The sequence below is a fragment of the Phycodurus eques genome, chromosome 22, assembly GCF_024500275.1.
Source record: "Phycodurus eques isolate BA_2022a chromosome 22, UOR_Pequ_1.1, whole genome shotgun sequence".
Lineage (NCBI taxonomy): Eukaryota > Metazoa > Chordata > Actinopteri > Syngnathiformes > Syngnathidae > Phycodurus > Phycodurus eques.
Window position 1 is genome coordinate 1,618,735 of NC_084546.1, and position 11,007 is coordinate 1,629,741.

The 11,007-nt window shown below is 41.7% G+C and overlaps 1 protein-coding gene across 1 annotated transcript in view; it reads right to left on the reverse strand.

Annotated features, from left to right (window-relative positions):
• syt1a (synaptotagmin Ia) overlaps positions 1-5,834 on the reverse strand; it is a 75,749-nt gene extending 69,915 nt beyond the window's left edge. Inside the window, 2 exon segments of the mRNA XM_061667769.1 lie at positions 3,812-4,250; positions 5,751-5,834. The gene's annotated coding sequence lies outside the window, so the exon portion shown is untranslated.
• Positions 5,835-11,007: the final 5,173 nt, after the last annotated feature.

The following is an 11,007-nucleotide window of genomic DNA, read 5'->3' on the forward strand; positions in this document are numbered from 1 at the left end:
CAATTATTATGAACACGCTTTTTTGGTCTCACATTTAGCTGCCTTTTCCCCCCTCAGTATAAATGAACAAATAAAAAAAATTATATTTCAACTTTCATCTCATAATATTAATCCCTCCTAAAAATAGAACTTTAATCTCCTAATTTTACAACTTTTTTTTCTCAAACAATTTTTGACTCGACTGTTCTAAGATTCTGACTCTTTCTTGACATCGATCTCAAATTATTCCAAAACAAGGCATGATGACACCTTTTTTTTTTTTTTTTTTTTGTTCTTAAACGCAGGATAATAAATTCCACAGGGAAAGAATGCTGTGATTTGACATTTCCTCGAAATTCGTGTCAATAACGCTCATGAAGGCGAGTAACGTGATTACCTTGCAATCAGCAAAAGCCCCAAGCTGATGCAAAATCACTCATCTGCGCTCATTTGCATATGCAATTAGCGTTAGCTTCCGGGGCCGCGCGCGGCTGACAGGCGGGCCGGGTCTGATTGCGCGCGTTTGCGCTTGCTGTCGCTTCTTCGATCAGCAACACGTTCGCGCAGCAACGTACGACATCAATGAAATCATGATGCAATCACATGACATTTCCTTCGAGCAAAATCATTTTTTTTAAAAAGTTTTCTTGACGTTTATTGTCGGATTTCTTTAAAAAAATAAACATTTGTTCCTCTCCCAAAAATATTTACAATACCGACAGGTGCAAATGTGTTCTGGAAAAAAAATATATGTATTTTTTTTTAAAGTAGTTAAAAAAATATATTTAAAAAAATTAAAAGACATTATTCAAGACATTTTTCTGTAAAAATATATTTGTAAGATAAAGACTTATTTTCAAAAAAAAAAGAAAGAAAAATTCCCACGCACGAAGAAAAATGCCCATGAAAAAAAACAATGAAAAAAATACAGCATTCGCTTTAAAATTTGAAAAATGACTTTTTCCAGAAACAAAATTATGTTGTCATGAAAAAAATTCATGTTCATGTTACAACTTGAATAATATATTGAATATTATTAAATATATTAAAAATATATTTTCTTTTTACAAAATTGTAATTTTAGCAGAGCAGTAAATAAAGCGAGCGGCGTGAAAACGGCAAGTTTAGCCCGAGGCTCGGCGGTCGAGATCCCATCCGAGCGTCCGCTACGAAGAACGGAATCTTCCGACGGGAACGGCGCGAGACGCTCGATATCGAACGGGAGCAGATGCCCGCTTATTATCCCCGGGCGCCGCGCTAATGACTGTTTTGCCGCCCAACTGGGTGGACATGTTTTGGAAGAAAAAAATAAGCTCCCGATGTCGTCCCCGGAATATTTAGGGCCCAGGCGGACATTCCCCACGTGTAATCCCACCGGCGAGCGGTGGGATTAAACGGGAGGGCGAGGCCCGGTCGGCGTGGCGATAGGCAGCCGGCGTGACAACCTCCGGCCCGGCGGGAGACTCGGTTGCCATGGCGACAAACAAGGATGTTCACATCAGAGGCAACTTTCAGCGGGGACCCGCACACTCGCGCCCACCGGACCACACAGTTTAGTCAAAAAAATGAAATCAAACTAAATAAATCCATTTTGTTCCATTTACCGCCATTTTACAATCTTGACATCAAATTTAACATATGTACATCATATTCAGTGTCTAGACACCTCGGCGGCACCATATTTACACCAAACTACGAGAATGTGCCATATTGACATATTTAATGAATGCATCATCTTGACCGGATGCAGCGCTAATGAACCAAATTGTCATTTAACTTCTATACACGCCCCAACGCATCATATTTACATCCTTTTATTTTTATTTTTACGTATGTACCTTTAACATCCATTCACATCCAAGTGAACGCCTATACACGTCTCATAATAAGATCACATTTCACGTGTATAGCGCGCTAATGCAGCCCTCGCCGCGTGTGTCACGCGTCCGTCTTTTAATAAGCGCCGAGAAGGAATCAGGATATTAAAGAAGAAAAGCAATTTCCGCTTAGGGGACATCTTCAAAGAAAAGCTGCTCGGAAAGCGCCGCAATCACTAGTTTTGTCTGCATTCTTCATTTTGTGCAGGGATCTCAAAATATATTCCGGTTAAAAAGAAAATGATCTCAACGCGTTCCAACTCTGCTCTTGTACGATTCCAACGATTTTATTGTCGCAAAACTTTGTTCTCCTAATATTTGGTTTTGTTATTCTTGTGAAAATGAAATAATTATTTCCCCTTTCGAGTCCTAAAATGCCACAGTTTTATTCTTGTAAAATTAGCATCTTATTTTCCGAAATATTTGTATTTTTTTTGCTCATAAATTCCTCACGTTACTCTTGTGAACATTTGATTTGCATAAACTGCTCATTTATTCTCGTAATATTAGCAATTCCTCATCATAATCATGAAAATCCTTTAAACACGCGCGCCCCTCGGGGTCATAGGTCGGCCCTCTTGGCATTCAAGTACAATAACTACATGGTGCGAGTGAGGCAAAAGTGCACGAGTTGACAACTGCGTGCTACTCGCTAACTCTTGACATGATTAAAAGTCGACTAGTTAACATCCAGCGCTTCACTAGTAGTACTAGTAGCACACAGGTGTCTACGACTGCACGGTTTTTCCTCACTAGTAACATCTCCTACTGGTATGCAGAAATGTACATCATCGTGGGAAAAAAAACATACTAGTAAGTCTACTAGTGTGCGGAATTGCCATCAAAAAAAGGAACATTTTCTAATAAGAAAACTAGCACTTTCCAGTATTGCACTTTCTAAAAACATACAGTGATAACATAATCAAATAGAATGTAAACAGTTTTTGCCACATTTTTGGACTTAATTTCAATGGACATTGTGCTTCTCCTTGTGGTGTGCGCACCTCGGCCACCAGGGGGCGGTATAATACAGCCATTCGGACATACATGGAGACGTCCTCGGCAACAAATATCTGACACATTTTTGGAAAATAAATCGAATAGAATGTAAAGACTTTACCAGTTTGGGCATCGTGCTTTCATGCTTGGAAGTCCGTTGACATTTGGCCCCCCTCTGATGTGTGTGCCATGCCCACCAGGGGGCAGTATCACACACAGACATATTATACGGGGATTTGACGAGGAAACTTTTATAGAAACATGGAGAGAGAGAGAGCGCACTTGAAGATACGGAACTGATCAAATTTGGACATAGGAGGTTTGGGCCCGACGCCAGCGATACGTTTCCATGAGTCGACGAACTGCAAAATCGTCCGCTAGCAAAATAAACGTTCGTGGCAGTCGTACTCTTAAGTCGGCTCGCTCGCACGTCAAGCTAGCTCTTTAAATGCACTTGAAGATGGTAGAACATCCACATGCTACTCCTGGGGCAAAACTGTCCACTCGTCATTCTACTAGTGTGCCGAACTGTCTTACGAGTGACGACAAAGAGCACACGAGAAGGACCTTAAGATGGATATCGCGGATACGGAATAAATGGCTTTTCAAAGGCCATTTTCTGGGAAAAGCATCCCGCAAAACAAACAAAAAAAAGACAAAGCGAATTCGACGGGAGCGAGGAGATGAAAGCTGCCGCCTCCCTCCTTCCGCCCACACGCCGTGGTCTCCCCTCGCAACTGGAGAACACCACACACACACACAAAGACCACTACAGGTGTAAAACAAGTGGACACACATCAACATCAAATTACCGAGAGACAGAGAGAGAGAGAGAGATAGAGAGAGAGAGAGAGAGAGAGAGAGAGAGAGAGAGAGAGACGGAACCTTCCGGAAATTCACAGGCGGCGGGTTTAGGGGTAAAAAAAGAAAAAGAAGGGAGCGGTGGGTGCTCTTACCTGGCAGACGGCGGCGAGCGCACCTTCCTGGTGGGGAGGCGGAGGCATCTGGAGGTGGGCAGGCAGTGGCGCTCTGACGGAGAGAGCGAGAGAGAGAGAGAGAGAGAGAGAGAGAGAGGGGACCTTGGGGGCGGAGCCTGGGTGATGATCAGTCGCCGGCGAGGACGACCAATTTCTCGGAATCCCTCCAGCATCGCGCATCTCCCGGTCCTGGTCCGGGATTGGCCGTGGGAGGCGATGTGACAAAAGACCCTCCCGCCCACCCCCCACTCTGCTTGTTAGAACTTGTCCACGGGGGGGGGCGGGGCTAATTCCCCAGGGAAGCAGCACAAAAACACCTGCAAGGTCGCTCGCTCGTTGGCGGGCTGCTGAAGCGTGATGGACCACGTCGCCATGGCGACCGCAAACTCGGGGACGTTGCAAGAGCGATGCAACAACTCTATTGAAAACAAAACAAAACCAAAAACATTTCAAGCAAACTGTTTGATTGACAACGTTGAACGTTACACGACTTGAATGATTTTTTTTCTCATTTTTTCCCTTTCTTTTTTTTTTTTTTACAATTATATATTATACGCATCTTTTTAATTAAGTATGAACAAAGTAAAAACGGCGAAACAAGCATTATAGACTGTTATATGGTATATTTTGTAATTATATTTGAATTGTTTTGTATTGAACAAACAATGGAAAAAAGGTCAAGATTTATGATATTTGCATGCTTAAACATGACGCCTTTATTCGCTATATTAAGCAGACTTCTTGAGGTCAGGATAGCATCGAGAAACTCTTTTTTTTTTTTTTTCCCCCTTTTCCCCCTGCGGCCTCCGCTGAGGCGCTCCGAAAGGTCACGCGGCCCCGCAGGCACATCCAATAATCGATGGTCTATTTTTAGCAGCACAACATTTGCAGTGCTAACAACGTGCTCGCGCGCGGTTCTGCACTCGCCGTGACGGCGAGGTTGCGATGGGGCGACCGGCCCGAGGCGCGAAAATCAAAGTGACGATTTGTCACGCGGCGATGGAGGGAATCGTGACGGAAGGAAGCGAGCGGCGGCCACGGCGGCGCTCGGACGTGACCGTCCGACGACATTTTGGGCCTGATTAACGCCGTGCGATAAAATCCATCAAGACGTGGAAACACTTGACGTCTGAGCGCGCATCGGATTGGGCGCCTCCGCCGAAACAAGACAAAATCAATCAAGTCATCAATTAATGATCTTAGTTTAGTATGCAAGGTGGGAATGCTCATTAAGGAAGGAAGCGAGGATAGATGCAACAAGGATGGCATAAAGGACAGAAGAAAGGGAGAAAAGGTGGAAGAAATAAGAAGTGAATGGACAGAAGGCAGAAAAGGAGGATGCGGGAAGCTAGGAAGGATGGACGGACGTCACAAGGGCGGGTAGGGAGGAAGGAAGGAAGAAAGCAAGGATGTATGCGAGGAGGAATGATGTAGGAAGAAGGAAGCGTTGTGGTAAGGTTTGAGTCTTGTTGGAGGAGGACATTTCGAGCATTTCGCAGATTCAATTGAAAAGGAGAAAAGCAGTTGATGTACTTTCGGGGGTTCCTCGTTTTCAATCGTTTCAGTCGAAATGGTTCAAGTACACCCGGAAGTCCCGCTAAACAACGTCGTGACGTCACACAAGCGTGTCCGATTTTGATGGCGCGTCGGCTGGCTCGATGACGTTGCTTCTCGGGGCGTGGCCGCCGCTTGGGTGAGCCAATCACGGCCAGGTGCGAACCAAATACATTTCTACCGAGCGAGCCGCTTATAACTTATTTCTCATCTTTTTGTAAAATACATAAATAAGTAAATACATAAAGCACGCGCTTCCGTCCTGCATATGAAGCCGCCAAGCCCGACTGCGCGTTTATTTCGTAATTAATTAATTACGTTTGAAGAATAATGAGGCACTCAATGGTGAAATCCGGCAGCTTACCTTCAAACGGGCTCAAAACGCCAGGGAACGTCAACGCGTTCTTATTATTTTTTCAGCACATTAATGTGCAAACGACCAAAACTCCCGTCAGGTGTTCCTCATACTGCGCATGCGCTCAACATCTTCTCAGCGGAACATGTACGGCAACGCCACTTGGACAAACAACACAACCGCGATTTACCAAATTTCGAGATCCACCATCCATCCATTTTCTGAGCTGCTTCTCCTCACAAGGGTCGCGGGCGTGCTGGAGCCTATCCCAGCGGGAGGCTGGGTCCACCCTGAACCGGTCGCCAGCCAATCGCAGAGCACATATAAACTAACGACCATTTGCACTCACATTCACACCTACGGACAATTTAGAGTCTTCAGCCTACCACGCATGTTTTTGGGACGTGGGAGGAAATCGGAGTCCCCGGAACAAACACGCAAACTCCACACAGGCGGGGCCGGGGATTGAACCTCGGTCCCCGGAACCGTGAGGCAGACGCTCCAACCGGTCGTCCGCCGAATACCGTGCTATAAAAAACATTTATCCTATATTATTTTCCCTCTCCTCAATTGTCCGCCACACACGTCAGAAATGCAGACAGTAAAATCGAAACGTCGTCGACACATTAAAAAAAGGCATTTTGAGAGATTCCCCGGTAAATTCCCGTTGTCTCTTTTTTCCCGAGGATGCAGTGTCAGAGGTCAATGGCGGCTCTCCGGGCTGGCTAATCCACTTCTCGTGAAAATGCAAATGAGCACTTCATCAGCTCCTTTCTCAAAGCCTTCTTCATGTCAGTTTAACAATGGCAGACACACAATGCATTATCCCCCCAATACATCCAATTCAAGTTGCCACTGCTCACATTTGAGCACAAATACAAATGACGGCAATCTTTTTTCCTCTTTTGCTAATCCAAGAACATGAAAACTCCGCCAGTTAATGCCTCATGACAAAACGGAGTTGAGATGAAAAAAAAAACATTTTTTTGTCCTCAAACGCTTGAGGACACTAAAATTACTGAAAATGTTGGTCAAGGTAACAAAACATTTGCAATTTTTGGTTTGGCCAGGGTACGCTGTTACCTTGTTTATTTAGGTAAGCCTCATTCAATGTCCATTTCATTTCGTTTTTTCATTTCTCAATTATATATATTTTCCAGTTTATCTAAACATTTTAACAGTAATGTTGGTTTTCAATTTCAATTCATGTTATATTGTAGAGTAACGCTTACATTTTAAAACTCTCTATTTTAACTAAAAAATTATTGGCATTTTGACCAGATTGTTTAATTGTCCTTTGTAATGCTCGTTTTTTTATTGTATTTATTTATTCATGTGGTTATTTATTATTTCCATTTTAATGTAACTTTTTAATTCGTATTTATAATAGCTTTCATCTTAATTTTTAGTTTTACATTTGATATATGTTTTTGCAAAAAGAAAATATTCGTACATCTTCCCATGTTTTAGTTCTTTTTTTGTGTAATTTTTGATATTTATAATTTTCATTGTCATTTGAAGTAAAAAATGTCAAATTTCAAAAATGTAAATTCTGTAATTATTTATTGAATTTTTTTATCGACATTTTTAAAGTTATTTTTGGATTGTTATTTTACTTTGTCTATATTTAAATTTACCTTTTCCTTTTTGTTTTGATTTAAAATTGTAATTCAACATTTTCCCAATTCGAAATTTACATTTTTAATTTGAATTTAAAATTTGTATTGCATTGAATTGAAAACAATTTTTACATCTGTAATGGAATCTTTTTTTTTTTTTAAATTCGAATGAATTCAATTCCTAACGTTGTTGTTGCGCCTTTTCCAGAAATGACTTTCTTCCAGCTACTGATTGGCTAAAGCGCTATTTTTACACCATTGTTAGCGCTTGTTGTTGTGTTCAACACCCGAAGGATCTCGTGCTCCTTTTTTGGGACGTTCACGTCGCACCGAGTGTCGCTCCCACCCGCCAATTATTCCGCCGCCCCTCAAGGCTGAATCATTCGATCTTTTGTGTGCCAGGGATTAGACATTTTGGCTCCAGTCACGCACGCATGCGTGCGTCTATCTGCCTCATGATGTGTCGGAAGGAGGGTTTATTTTTAGCGGGGCGGATCACGTGACGGCGAGCGCAGCCGCAGGCGGGCGCCGGCCGCAACGTGCTACGGCGGCGCAACGGGGCCCCGTGTCGGCGACCACGCGTTTTTGTACGGGCCGTGCCTAATGTTACGATCAGAATATGAGAAACTGTCTTTGGAAAGCGAGCTTTAGTTGAAGCAGCTTTTGAATGGGAAAGTGCTGTCATTATGCGGTTTGGCTCCGCAATCGGCGTCGTCGTGATCACCGCCTGCGCCGGCAAACAAAAGAGCAACAATTGTGGCGAGCGTCGGATGACAAGCGCTCATTTCCCTCCGCAATTTAGCTCATTAGGACGACCGCGATCAACACTCAAATGGAAAAATGAGCCTTTTTTTTCAGCAGCGCAGGTCGCTCAGATGAATGTTTTTTAAAGTCATTTCGCTTTCAATTTCTCATTTTATTTGACATTATCTTTATTTTAATTATGTGATGTGCATTGTTTATTCTAATCTTTATTTTTTATTTTGTTCCTTTTATTTTGGATAGCAATCTAAATTTTGAAGAAAAGAAAACTGCGGATTGAGATGATTTGACAGTTTTTAAAAAAAAATTGTTTTATTTTATTCAGTTTCATTTCAATTCAAGCTTTTATTTTTTTCAATGGTGTCGTAGTTTTCTGTTATTTGTGTATTTCTATTGTATTTTTTATGTATAGCCAATCTTTGATATACTTTTATTTTTGACTAGTTTTTAATTTCAACTTTGGAAATATTTGTTTCCCATTGTTTAATTTAATTTCTAATGTTAAGGTATTTATTTCTATTTTTCATTTTAATTAAAATTTTCAAACATTATCTTGAAGTGTATTTGCTTTGATTTTAATTCAAAATTAGAATTTCAATCTTTCCTTTTTCTATTTTTTTCTATCTCTTTATATTGCAATTTGTAAATGTTTTCATTGTAACCTACAATTAAAATCTTCCCTTTTAACTCATGCACTGCCAGCCTTCCCAGTTAAAATGGATCTTTGACTTCTAAAGCCGCCAATGGCAGTGAATGTGTTAAAAGTGATTTTATGTCATATTTTTTCCCCCACAAAATTTCTGCTTTTGGGGCATTTGATGTTCATGCTCATTTGGAGCGAATAAACGATCATCACAATCATATTTCCTTTGGTCCTTCCGCCTTTCATCCCCCGCCAAATAAGTCGGGAGGAGAGCGAGCGTCATTACGCGTCCATCTACGCTTGTTACGCCATGCGCGACTAATGGCAAAGGGGGTGGGAATTATGCAAAGTGGCCCACAAAAAGTTGTCCCGAGGAGACGACCTCACGCTTTCATGTCATGTAATGAAACGCCACGAGCTGGGAAATACTGGACGGCCTCCTCCGGCGTCGCTCGGAAATATTACTCAGATAAATTGCACACAGCTCTCTCCGTTTATTTATTCATTTCGACTTTTTAACAGTCATTTTTCATTTCATTCCAAAAAGATTTCATTGCACTCTTGACATTTATTTCTAGTTTTCCACGTTTTCAAATTTTAATTGTAATATTTTCAAAAGCATATTTTAGTTTTTAATTCTGTAGTAGAAATATTCAATTGAATATTTGTTCTTGGTCACCCTTGTCTCTTTTGGTCAGCCTAATTTAATTCATTCGATTTTTATTTTTCAAATTTAAGTTTTTTTATTTCAATTTCAATTTTGTGTCTAGGTTTAATTGTTAGTGTTTTACTTAAAACCCGTAACAGTATGTATATTTAAATCCTAAGTGTTAATGGTCATTTGTCATTTTTGTTTTAAATTGTGATTTGTGTGATTTGTATTAATCTTTTTAAATTGTGACAATATAAATAAAAAAGATCAGATTTTTTTGATTTGTTAAATTTGCAATACAAATATTCCATTGAATATGTGTTCTGAACAACCCTTATCTACCCTTATCAGCCTAATTTAATGACTTCTTTTTTAGGAATTTCAAAATTGTATTGCAAATTTTCAAGATGATTTTCTTCCCGAGCTCTTAACAGTAATTTATAATTCTAATTTTATTTCTAGTTTAAAATGTATTTTATTTCAGAATCTTAACAGTATTTAATTTTTTTCGAGTTTTACATTTATGTTAACACTATTTCGAATGGAATCTTAATTCAACATTTAATTGTTTTTGTAATTTACAATAGAAAGAAAAAGAAAAACTGCATTTAAATTCAACTGCAATCATTTAAAAAATGTAATTCCATTAAAAATATTTGTCATTTCTGTGACCTGGTGTGCTTGGACTTTTTTTGACACGATAGATTATTCCTCGTTGTGTTGATTTTTCGATTGCACAATTTGGCGGAAATCCCTCATACCCGGCGAGAGGTACCATTGCATTGCTTCCACGACGTGTACGTACTTTGGTTTTGACTCCGTGGATTCTTTTGAGTGTTTGACCGCCACGTGATGCCACACCGGCACGGCTCGTCGGCCATTTTATGTAGTAGTGTAAATGACAGATGGTTGTCCGTCTGGACCCGGAGTGTTGCCGTTGTGGCATGCTGACTTAGCACTGCGGGAGGAGGAGGAAGAGGAGGAGGAAGATGGCGTCGGCCACTCGGCGCTACATAAGTAGCGGCGGCTTCGGCGACGGGGGAGGCCCGAAGGCGTCATGGCAACGGTGAAGTGACCTTCACAGGCGAGCCTCCCCGCTCGGCTCGGACTTTGTGAGTCATCCGCCGCGTTCCCATCACGTGCGCTCGCTCCTGTCAAAGCGGGAAAAACAACAACAACGACGACGACGACGACGCGTTACTCATCGGGAGGCACAAAAGGAGAAATGATTCCGAACAAACACTTACTGGAGGACAGGCACACGTCAGATGTCTTCCTTCCTTCCTTCCTTCACAGCAGGAACGCTGCTTACGTTTAAGGGCGCACACCGGGCAACTTTGTTGACTTTGGGGTTTCTAGTCGTCGTATTTATTTCTGGTAGGTTATGAGGAGTATTCAACACAATAACTGTTAACTTGCATGTTATTATCCTCCACTTGGGGTCGCCATCCTCACGTTCTACTGTCGTATCTGTGACTTTGAATGTGTACGGCTTTAAGAGGTGGGGCGAGGCCCGGCGAGTGACGTGGGCGTCGGCGAATGCGCGTGTCGAGTTGCGCCAATTTACTCCTCCACGCAGCGACGCCTGCG